This window comes from Palaemon carinicauda, chromosome 19 (genome assembly GCF_036898095.1).
Source record: "Palaemon carinicauda isolate YSFRI2023 chromosome 19, ASM3689809v2, whole genome shotgun sequence".
Classification (NCBI taxonomy): Eukaryota; Metazoa; Arthropoda; class Malacostraca; order Decapoda; family Palaemonidae; genus Palaemon; species Palaemon carinicauda.
In genome coordinates this window covers 102,021,115-102,033,614 of record NC_090743.1, presented here as the reverse complement: position 1 = coordinate 102,033,614, position 12,500 = coordinate 102,021,115, and the positions used below count along the sequence as shown (strand labels likewise).

Here is a 12,500-nt window from a genome sequence, read left to right as displayed (position 1 = left end):
TAGATCCATCTCTTGAAAATTCTAGATCCATCTAGGTCCGGGGGTTTAGAAGCTTGGGGGCCGTGCTTAATGGCGTAAGGTTGCCAACGATTAGGTCTCAAACGCATACCAATGCACCAGGCAGACAAGTCTCTCTCAACTAGCTCTGCCCACCTCCCTCCTCGAAACTAAAAAAAAAAGATAAAATTAACTCCGGGTTTTTCGAGAATATTCCAAACACGTGGAAATATGACACTTATGTAATCTCTAACAAACATGACGTAATACCATGAAAAAATTACATAACCCCTCGTTCATACCTCATATAGTTCGTTCAACACACTTAATCAAGATTGCATAAGACTTTGTAACAAAATACATGAAATAAGAAGTTAATTCTTGAAAATAACATAAATTTGCATATACTGATGAGTGAAAAATATAATGAAATGAATGACGAAAGTCTTACACAATTTACATACAATTACTTAAACCTACAAGAAAGGAACTTACCTTATGAGCTGGCTGTATACCTCTTAGATACACGAATGAAATACATGCATTAAATATTTACTCTACACTAGACCAGCTTTGTATGTGAGCTCCCCCCCAAAAAAAAGATTATTTATTCCGGACCTGATTCCATCGATTCAGCCCAAGGTAAATAATCTGCAACCATGTTATCTTTACCTGATAATGCTTTACATTAATACAATATGATTGCAAACATAATGACCACCTAGTTACCCTTTGATTATTATTCTTCATCGTAATAACAAAGGTTAGAGGATTGTGATCTGAGTAGATTGTAATCTCTTCATTCTGTGGTCTGTTCACATAAACTACAAGCTTGTTTATCACTGCAACAATCGCCAGCAGTTCCTTTTTAACTGTTGAGTAGACTTGCTGATGCTTCTTCAGCTTCGATGTCATAAAACAAACAGTGTAAAGAATTCCATCCTTATATTCTTGCAATAAGACATCTCCAACCCCATTATCCGACGCATTCACTTGGAATTTCCCGTTGAAATCCGGTACTTAAAGTATTGGTTTAGAAGTTAATATGGCCTTTGATTTTTCCTTTTTCCTGGTATTTGGATAATGTATGTCTGATCACTGGTCTTCTCCAAAATCCGGAATGGTTCTTGGAACTCGTTGGCGAGAGGGAATCTCCTTATCTATTAGCAAACCAACACCTGCCGTCCTACCTCAAACTGTCCGTTTTTACTCTTCACACCAAATGTTTTCTTCATTCGTTATTGACTCATTTTCACTAATAAGAAAAATTTGCTAATCTCGCCAATCCTATACCTGTAGTCCTTGACATTTCCGCTATCCGTTTCCTCTTGATCCTTCCCGTTTTCTGCCATTTCATTCGGTCCTTTGCTGAAGGGTTCTTCTCGTACTTCCATCGGGCGTAAGAGAGCTTCCTTGATGCGCTCGTTATGCTTTTTACCATCTGACAAACATGTCATGCACAGTAAAACTGGCTCACGTCCTAATGCATGCCAGGCCAGAAAGTGTTTCTTAATCTTCTCTGTCGTCTTCCTTATTCCTCTGTGTCCCATCTTGTGCGCTGCAGCGATCACCTATCTTCTCAATGGTGTGGGAATTAATATCTGGCGATATATCCCCCATTCAGCATTCCCAGGGATATTGGCGGGTCTATGCTTCCTCATAAGCAACCCATCCTTAATATAATAACAGGTGGGAGACTGCTGTACCTCCATCTCGTCCACCACACGGTACTATAACTCTGTTAACGTTGCATCCTTCCATTCCAATCTTATCAGCCTTTTCCTACTCACTTGTCCTACTTCTAACACTTGAGTTTTCTATTTCTTCCAGGTCAATTTCTTCTTTGTCTTCTTGTCCACTCGTTTGTCGTTCCTGTTCTCTCTGGCTTAATTGGGAGTTCTCCTCTTGCATACCATCAAGACAATCATCTTCTTCGGAAAACAAATCCTCTAAGTTCATCGCTCCTTCAGTTTCTTTTTCTTCTTTTTCAGCCACTTTCTTCTTCATACTCCTAAGTCATCACACAGCTAGAAAACAGATACGGGAAGTCCTTCTCGAGTTCAGTCGTAGGACTATACTTCAATGGTTTCTCCGTTACAATGGGGCAAGGCACAAACGGCTCTCCACCAACCTCATTACACTGCAGGACTTCTACTCCTTTGACACCCAATGAATCCTTTACCGCAAAATCAAAAGTACCTGCCACCAACTCGTATGACACTTTCAAACGGCAAATAAGGGTAACCTCCTCGCCTTCCATTTCCTTCAAAATAACAGTGTCTCTTGTGAGAGACTGTTCTACCAATGGGTGTACTCCTCATGTCACCACACTTTGGTTACAATCTGTGTCTGGCAATTTCTTGACCAAGGTTTGCTCACTACCATCTATTGCTGGTAACATACCTTCATAAATATATGGTTTAAAGGCATCCACACTATCTGAGTTTGTCCTGTTCTTCATATAAATGTTGGTTGGTTTATTTTTTCTCTTCATCCATTCCCGATTGTTTCTTCGTCTTTGCATTCTTAGAAGTCAAATTATCCATAACCACTTGGGCGACTGCTTTCGGTTGGTTTGACCTACATTCATTATGCCACACTTGTAATAGACAATATTAACCTTCTGCATGTCTTTCATGATACTTGAAGGAGGAGGATTCGACTAATGTTGCTGTAGTACTATCGTATTATGCTTTGGAACAGTACCAGTGCTACTTCCGCTGTAACTATTGAACGTGTTCACAAAGTACTGAACTGGTTTCCATGGTTTGGCAAATACTTGACACATGGTCAGAACGATAGTTGAAACTTCATACCCGAGGAGGTTTTACGACTGATGATACTGTATTATAATCGCCACTCAGTGAAGCGGCTTTATCAAGTTTCTTCACCTCTCTCTCTCAAGTACGTTCGTATGTTCAGGAATTCATCGTAGATATTGTTCTAGTACTATCAATTCTTATAAATCAGCCATCTTCCTCAAGTTAGGAGCCTCTATCATCTTTTAAGACATTGTCGTACCTGGTAAGCATAATCCAGGAAAGTTATTTCCTCATCCTTCCACAAACTTCGGAAATTTTCCTTATAATATTCAGGGCTCATTTGATACACTTGCAGCACAGTCCTCTTTACTTTTTGATACTCCTTATTCTGCTCCTGAGACAAGGAAAGATAAGGAATGCATCCTTTCCCAATAAGTAGACTGCATTAATACAGGCTATTTGCCTTCTGGCCATTCCATCATCAACGCGACCGTTTCAAAATGGTCGAAGAACTTGTTGGGGGCTTTTTATGTGAATTTGGGGATCAACATCTGTTCATTTGCCACATCAAACATCTGAGATATCAACCTTGCACGAGCAATCAACAGTTCCAATTCACTCGAATGTCGTGCTTCTTCTTCTCCTCCCTTTCTTCCCGTCTTGGTTCCATTTCCCTCGCACTTCGTGCTTCTTCCCTCTTTCTTTCTTATCATTCTGCCTCTCTTTCTTCCTGTCTTCTCTCCCTTTCTTCTGGTTCTGCCAGCATCTTTAACCTAATCAAATTCTCTTCCGCTGCAATTCGTCGAATCTCAGCCTCTACATCTCTCTCTCTCTGCTTTCATGCCTTCACTGTTTCCTCCAACAGTTCACGAGCTGCTACTATATCTTCTTCTGACTATTTCCTCGAGTTTATCGATGCTTCTAAGGCTGGACACGTGATTGGGGCTTTAATCATTCCACTCGTTGCATGGCCACCACATGCCATTAAAATAGAGAGCCACTGATCTTTTGTTACATTTCCTTCTGAAAATTCCTGAACATTTGGGGTTTTCAAAAGCCCTTGCATATTAAACTGTGCCATCTTGTACTTTACAAAAAATTTTATACATCTCCAAAAAATGTATCCTAATAATACACAGAATCCTATCAATATTTAAAATAGACTCGCTCGATCACAATGGTGTGGGTACCAAAATGTATTTTATAGTCCCAGGTGTGGGCACCGTAAAATATATTATGGTCCTGGGTCTGGGCACCAAAAAAATATATTACGGCTGGCAAGTTAACAACCTCCTGAGTTCCAAACTCACCTGTTTGTTTTTATATAAATCTGTTACACTTTCATAATATCTGAGCTGTAAGAAAATTATATAACTCGTAGTCGGCAATACATAAAAAACTGAATATCCAAAGGTCTTTCATGTACACTCAAAAGCAAACTGAGTAATTATTATTAAGAACTATTCAAAACAACCTCTTGCTTCGATTCCTAAACAGGAAAAAGAGAAAGTTCTTTAAGAAACACAGGTGATCGGAATAATACACTCTTTACAAATTTAAATGTATTCTATAAAAAATTACAACACTTTGAAAGAATATACACCAAAAATAAATCACTCAAAGTATTACTTCTAAACAAAACCTTAAACAAAGAAAAGAAAATATTACACTTTGAAAATTATATGATCTTCTTTCACTGGAAATTAAATTTTACATAAATATTTAATCTTGATAATTCATGAAAATAGTTAACTTTCACACTCTAATGATTAAACCCTTATTGAAATTTACATAAAAGAAATTGATAAACTTAGGAGTTTTTAGCTCACACGAAGGTTCTGACAAGATAGCATTACAAATACACTTCACGTTTTTACATAAATCTCACAGGGCCAGTTACAAAGATTTATATAATACCTGCATGTACAATAACACAATAAATTTGAAATCACCTTTAAAGTTTCGTTAAATGTTTGAAACACTACACACGATATATGTTGAGCACAAACTTATTCACTGAAGGCAAGAGAGGAGGTTGGCTCTTTCAATGGGACAGGCTGGTACTCTTCTGCTGCTATGCATCCCTGGGGGTGCATATATATTGACTTAAAAATTCTAGATACTTCTAGGTCAGGGAGTCTAGAAGCTTGGGGGCTGTGCCTAACGGCGTAAGGTTGCCAGCGATCAGATCTCAGACGCATACCAATGCACCAGCGAGACGACCCTCTCTCAGCTAGCTCTGCCCACCTCCCTCCTCGAATATTTAAAATAAAAAGATAAAACTAACTGGGTTTTTCGAGAATATTCCAAACGTGGAAATATAACACTTACGTAATCTCTCACAAACATAGCCATACCTAAAAGATCTGTTAGGTATGGCTATGAAAACTCGGGGATTTAAGTTCACCTTAGAGATTTAGGGAAGGTGAACGAATTCCCCGAGTTTTCATAGCCATACGTAAAAGATCTGTTAGGTATGGCTATGAAAACTCGGGGAGTTTTGTTCACCTTAGAGATTTAGGCCACCAGATTAACTGGAGTGAGTTGTCTTTGCTTTTTGAGAGTACCTGTCCGTACAGAAGGAAGATCCTGGAATCAGCCATCCTAAATCAATCAAACACAATGAACTTATCCGAGGGCCAATGGAAAGCTGACTCGGTGGACAATAATCTTCTCAACCCTATCATTAAGAAGATAATACACGGACAGACCACCAGGTATGCATCAGAGGTCAAGACATCCTCCGAACGGCTCTACAATACGAAAACGCACCTGAATGTAATTAAAATTGGCTAATCCTTCCAGAATTAATAAAAAATTTAGAACAATTGGAAACACCCTTTTGCTTTCCTATATAAACCGTCACTGTCCATTGTATTCCTCATTTTTACTTTACACCCTGAAGAGGGCCAATGTGTATTGGTCAAAATATAGTGATTTATTTATTTTTCCTATGTTTCTTTTATGGGCCTTCTTGAAAAAAAATATTATATGATATATATATATATATATATATATATATATATATATATATATATATATATAGATATAGATATATATATAGATATATATATATATAGATCTCTCTCTCTCTCTCTCTCTCTCTCTCTCTCTCTCTCTCTCTCTCTCTCTCTCTCTCTCTCTCTATATATATATATATATATATATGGATAAATATCAACACAACATCGTGTTCAAATAGAAATAAATTTCTACCTCATACTTGGGATCGAACGCTAGCCCCTTCTAATGAAAGGCCAGGTCGAAAATTTATATATATATATATATATCTATCTCTATCTATCTATATATATATATATATATATATATATATATATATATATATATATATATATATATATATATATATATATATATTACATACCGGTATGTATGTGTGTATTTATCTATCTATCTATCTATCTTTTTATTTATCTATTTTACAGTTTTTTGGGTGATAAAAATGGTACAGAAGAAATCTTTATTGATTCGTTTACAGTCAAGCAATACTAACAACATATTAAAAGTCCCGGTCCGAGAAAGTATGGGAGAGCAATGAAAATTCAAGTTTTCGATTTCATTCATTTCAGGCCATATTCAGGCTGGGACGTATGAATAACATTGTTAGAGTCTGTGACTTAGAGTTGAAAGAATCTCATATTAGGTGTTTTATTCATTTTTTCAGATGATTAGGTTACACTATGAAGTGCTAAGCATCGTGTAATTCATAAGAATATCATATATAGCATACAGTACAAGTGAAAAATATTAGTTTACATGTATTACTGACGGTAACATTAATATAGTTTTAGCACTATGGTTTCTCCTTTGGACTTAGCACTATGGTTTCTGTTATGCACTTATCACTATAGTTTCTGTTATACACTTAGCAGTATGCTTTCTGTTATGTACTTCCCAATGCATAGTATTATTATCAAAACTATTTTCATTTTTATAGTATCTGAAGAGGATGACGGACGATAATTGTGTATTGTGTCGTCAACAGCTTGACATTGGGGAGCTAACAGTACTCCTTCGAGAAAAGGGAGCTAAAGCCATCAACCTAGATAGCCAACAGAAAAACGATGACATCAGTGCAAAGCCAGGCCAAACAGTGCATCAAAATTGTCGTTGCTTATACTGTCAGCCTACAAATGTAGCAAAGGCAAAGAAAAACACTTCCGATACAATCATCATTGTTTTTTGTAAACACAGGTCATCGGAAGAGCTTTTCAGCTTCCAAACGGACTGTGTTTATTGTGGAACCCCCATTTCTGACTATGTAAAGAGAAGACTGACTGACAAGTTCACTCAGTTGTGACCAAAGGTGGGCAACAAACTCTTTTAGATGAATGCCATATAAGAGATTATGATTGGGTTAGACGTGTCTGTGCTAGACTAATGCATGTGCATGACCTTTATGCTGCTGATGCCATTTACCATCACCACTGCAGTGTAGAATTTCGTCAGGGGAAGGCTGTTCCTCAGAAGTATGCTACTCCAGCAGATACAGCAAAGAAGAAAGAGAAAGTAGGACGTCCTTCAAAATATAAGGGCAGTGGTAGTCCATCACAAGAAGAGCAGACAGAAACATTCCTGACAGTCGCCCATTACCTCATAGAGAATGATGATGAAGAGACCACAGTTGATAACTTGACTGTAAAAATGTCTGAATTCCTTGAGGGATCTGGAGCAGGCCCATACAGTCACAAACACACGAAAAAGAAATGAAAGAGCATTTTGGAGACAATTTTATAATAACAACTATTAACAGGATGGAGAACGTAGAAACAATGAGACGCATGGCTGAGATATGCTATTGGAGTTTCACACAGTAAGTCAGGGGATGAGAAGCAGAAAATTATTGAAGAACCATCTAGATTTATAAGGGAGGACATCAAAGTTATGGATTCATCTTTTGCATCCTATCCAGCTGCCACTGAAGTAGAGAGTGTGGAGAAGGCATTACAGTACCTACCTCAACGTTTGAAGCTATTACCAGAAGACATTGTCAACAACAAAGATGTGGTAAAAATTACATCAATTGGGCAGGCTATCATACAAGCAACTAGACCCCACATTATCCTTGCTCCTCTACAGTTGACTCTGGGTATTCAGTTTCATCACCACTTTGCATCACGTTTCTTAATTGATTCCTTGCATAAACATGGATTTTGTTACACAGAGTGAATGGAGACTTTTTGAAATGAGCGCTGCTGTTAATCATGGCACAGATATTCCACTCATAGAGATGAATTTGTTCAGTATGCAGCAGATAATGTTGACCACAATGTCAAAACACTTGATGGTCATAACTCATTCCATGGGATGGGTATCATTACTATGCTTACACCAGAAATCAAGTCACACCAGGTAGTCCCTAGAGTCAGTGTCACTTCTAAAGATATTTTATACACAGGTAGCAGAAAGATACAATACTGCCAGGAAGATAAAAAAGCTCTAACACAGTTGAAGTATGATCTTATCCCATTTGTGGCTGCAAGTGATGCCACATCCAATCTAGATGCACGCTGCAAACATCACTACTATTCAGTTCAAATCAACCTTCATGGGCAGGCAGTTTGCAATTCTTGCATGATGGAGTACATCCTGGAAAGTTCTCCACTGTATTCTTGCCATTAATTGCTATGAGTTCTAGTGACACAACATGCATATTCAGTACACTATGCTACATTACTGAACATACTAAGCATCATAATGTTACACTAGTCATTACATTTGACCAGCCTTTATACTTCAAAGCACTCGGTATCATTTATGCACAGGCAGCAGGCAGCCCATTTAAGAATGTAGTCCTTCAACTTGGACTTCACACCATTATGAGTTTCTTAGGGAGCATTGACCATCTGATGGCTGGTGCAGGTTTAAGTGAGATACTGCAGCTGATATATGCTCCTCAAGCTATTGACCATAGGCTAAGTGGCAAAGCCATTTCCAGAGCAATACGAGACCATATGTTATTGTATGCTGCATTCTCTTGCATTCTACTTGACAAGTCTTTTGATGTTCCCATTCCTTCAAAAAGTGAACCTATTGATAGTGATCCACAATTATACTCAGATGTTGTTAAAGCTAAACAGATGTATGATGGCCTAATGAAAAAGATGGGTCTTTTACAGTTTCAGATGTTTCCTTCTCTGAGGTGCTTTCCCACATTCAGCAGCTTTTGTGTGAGAAATCATCATCCCTTATGACCATACTGCGAAACTGTGGCTTCAGTATATGAGCAGGATACAAATCCTGATGAAATTGATCAAAGCTGAACGCCTAGGCCGCTGGGAGTTGCATTTGCAAGTAGTAACTGAAATGCTTCCATATTTGGCTGCATCAGGGCATAATCTTTATGCTAAATCCGCCAGGATTTACCTGCAAGAAATTGTCAACTTAGAGAAAAGTCATTCAGATCTGTATGTGAAGTTCAGTATAGGGTTTCACGTTTTTCGAAAAAGTTATAGAACATGGGCAGGATTATCCACAGATCTGATGATTGAACAGGTTTTGATGCATAGGATGAAAACCAGATGTGATTTGTCAAGAGGATCGGGTATGAATGAACAACAGAGGCTGACCTGGCTGATGTCTTTTCCTGTATGTTCTGAGGTTGATATGGCAACATAAAGAACTTACAGACATCAGATATGATGGTCGCGAACAAAGTAGAGAAATGAGTAAAATTGACATGAAAGATAACAGTACATTGCTACTCACTTTGTCTGATAAGAGTCCCTTTGATGATGAGAGATAGGTATTCACAACTGAAGAATATCATGACATGAATACATGCCAGTAGTTCAGTAGTGTGAATAATACAAAGACTATAGGAAAGAAGGAGAGAACATATTGAATAAGATGACAAATCAACCGGTTACTAAGTACATTTTTAAGTGCAGTAACCAAGTTATCCACCTGCCCTCTTCAAAGTGTTTCTCATGATGAGGGAAGCCTGGGAATCAGGTTTTGTCCATGCCATTGGGTCTAAATTAAGTGAAACTGACCAAGCAACACCAATCGGTGAAGTAAAATATGTACTAGATGGAGGAGCCTTGCTCCGCCAGATTCCATGGTCTTTTGGTGTGTCAACTTAAAGGAAGTGTGTGTAAACTATGTTACATATGTGACAAGGAATTATGGCCATGCAACTGTAGTATTTGATGGTTATGGAACACCCTCTACAAAGGATGCCACACAGAGAGGAGGAAAGGGAAAAGTTGGGATGGAAGTTACGTTCTCTGAAAAGATGAAAGTGTCCTAGAAAAAAAAATATTTCTTTCAAATACAAAGAATGAGGCAAACTTCATCATTTTTCAAGGGAAATATTAACAACTAAATGGACATATAGTTGTTCATGCTTGATGGCGATGCTAACAGGGGACAAAAGAATAGGCAGCATTATCAGACACTATCTTGATAGGAAATGATACAAACTTTAGTCTTCCTGTGTTACTATGCTGATCTTAAATACCCACAACATATTCACTTTCAGTGAATCAAAACTTAATTTAAACCAAGATTGTGGAATATCAAGAAAGTGAAGCAAGTACTTGGTGAGTCAGTGTGCAGGGACATTCTTTATAAACATGATTTCCTCGGTTGCAATACTACATCACACACATATGGCATAAGCAAGAATGCCTCACTGAAGAAATTTGCAAAACACCAAAAATTCTGTAGAGAGGCTGAAATATTCAATGTAGCAGGAAAAATCTTAATGAAATCATATCGGCAGGAGAAAAGCTTTAGTTAGTTCATGCAATGGTAAAGTCACTGATAGCCTGAACAACCTCGGGTATAAGAGATTCTGTGAGAAAGTATCATTGAAAGCTCCCACCTTATGTATCAGAGTTTACCAGCAACTAATGCATCTGCTGAATTCCATAGCATGAGAGTATATTTCCAAGTCCAGAAGTAGAAAGGTGTCTCTTCCCTTAATGTCAAAGACTGGGGTTGGTGTTTTGATATTGGGAGCTTTTTTTCCAGTAATGAAAGTTATACAACCTGCCCCACCAACGTTGTTGTCTATTATCATATGTAACTGTATGACAGATTGTTGGTCAAATAAATGCTGTTGTCGTAAAAATAACCTTGAATGTTCCCAAACATGTGGTCAGTGTTGTGGGTTGTTATGTTTAAACTCCTTATATGACATTTGTGAAGATGATGATATAGATGACAGTGATGAATGTACTATGTAAAAGGAAAAGTCACAGATGTTTGATATACTGTCATTCATACTTTTTTTCTTTTATTCTGATCTGTGTGGCTCAGAGAGACTTTTTCTTACATTGCAATATTTTCTCTATTTCTAATAAACATAAAGCAACTTCTTATATCCCTTTGCTGTTAATGTTTTTTTTAAAGGGCCAACATGTAATTTGTGCTCAGCATACTGAAAAGCAATGTAAATCATTTGTAGATTAATGTGTGAACGTTATGCGTTTGGATCACCAATAGTTAAGAGGTAATCTTTTGATGGTCAGAATTTTTTAGGATCTAATTTATTTCCAGTAAAGTCATTTTACTTCCTCAAAGCACAGATATTTATCTAAGCTGTGGAATTGTATTGTAAAATGTTAGGATGTATTTACTGCCAACACAATATTTTTCATCTTACTGAAATTTATCAATATTCATTCAATTCAGTGCTAATATCAGTTTAGAGGTATTGAAAGCTTTATTTATTATTTTTTTTTTTTGTATAAAAGGTAGGATTTTTTTCTTCAGAATTTTAATTCAGCATTTTGTATATACAAGCCCTACAGATATTTCTTTTTATATCTGTATTTTTTATTATATCGAAAATTATTTAAAATCTAGACATATTAAGCGGAAAAGAGTATGTACAATAATTTTTGCATATAGTGTGTCACTACAAAATGAAAAAAATGCTTTGGCACCACTAGTAATGTATATAATAGGCAACCAAAGATAGTCAGTAGTTGTAAGCGTACTTGACAGTGGCTACAGAAAACACTAGTGTTGCTCAAGTTCCTGGATTTTCTCATGCTGGGACTTTTTTCTAGAATGTTACACATCATTATTTCCGAAAAAAAATCCTCTAACAATTATGTCGAATTTCATGATGTTTTGGCCTTAAAAAGCCTGGACTAAGATGAGACCATGAATTAGTGTGATCTAGAAATTTTGTCGAAGTGTGCAAGTGAAATTTTTTTAATTCTTCCATACTAGTTGGTATAGCATGCCGTTATGCAGGAGAATTTCAGAAGGGTTTATCAGCACTCCACCCCCTCTCCGTGGATAGAATAAGAGGGATTATAACATCTGTTTACCGTGAAAAAAGAAAGGCTTAGCTGTAGCGTCTCTGTTGATAGTGTTTGGTTCTATGAAATTAAGATCCTCAGCATTTCTATTTCATTTTATTTTTGCATGTTATATTATTTAAATATCTGAAGGAGCTAAGCGTCTGAAATTTTATGTTTTCTTTTTAATTTATTTCAATGTTTTAAACCTACTTGTATCTCATCAGAATCCCAGAGTTTTTCTTTTAACAATTTTTAGATCTATTTTATTACTTTTTGCAGGCGATCTCGTAAGATTCATGTGTAACATACAGCTGAAGCTCTGAAATAAATTCCATGTGGCACCACCCTGGGAGCTGGAAAGTTTCTCAGGATTCTTAGTCCAGCTGGCGAAATTGTCGATAGGAAAGGACCAGGTGTATTGGGGACGCCAGCTTTTTTTCTCGGTTCATAAAATTATATG

The 12,500-nt window shown here is 37.1% G+C and overlaps 1 long non-coding RNA gene across 2 annotated transcripts in view; it reads left to right on the top strand.

Moving 5' to 3' along the window:
* LOC137658296 (uncharacterized) overlaps positions 1–12,500 on the top strand; it is a 467,487-nt gene that overhangs the window by 82,790 nt on the left and 372,197 nt on the right. For both annotated transcript variants that reach the window (XR_011047313.1, XR_011047312.1), the window contains exon 2: positions 12,320–12,500. This is a non-coding gene — a long non-coding RNA (uncharacterized lncRNA). The remainder of the gene's footprint in view (positions 1–12,319) is intronic.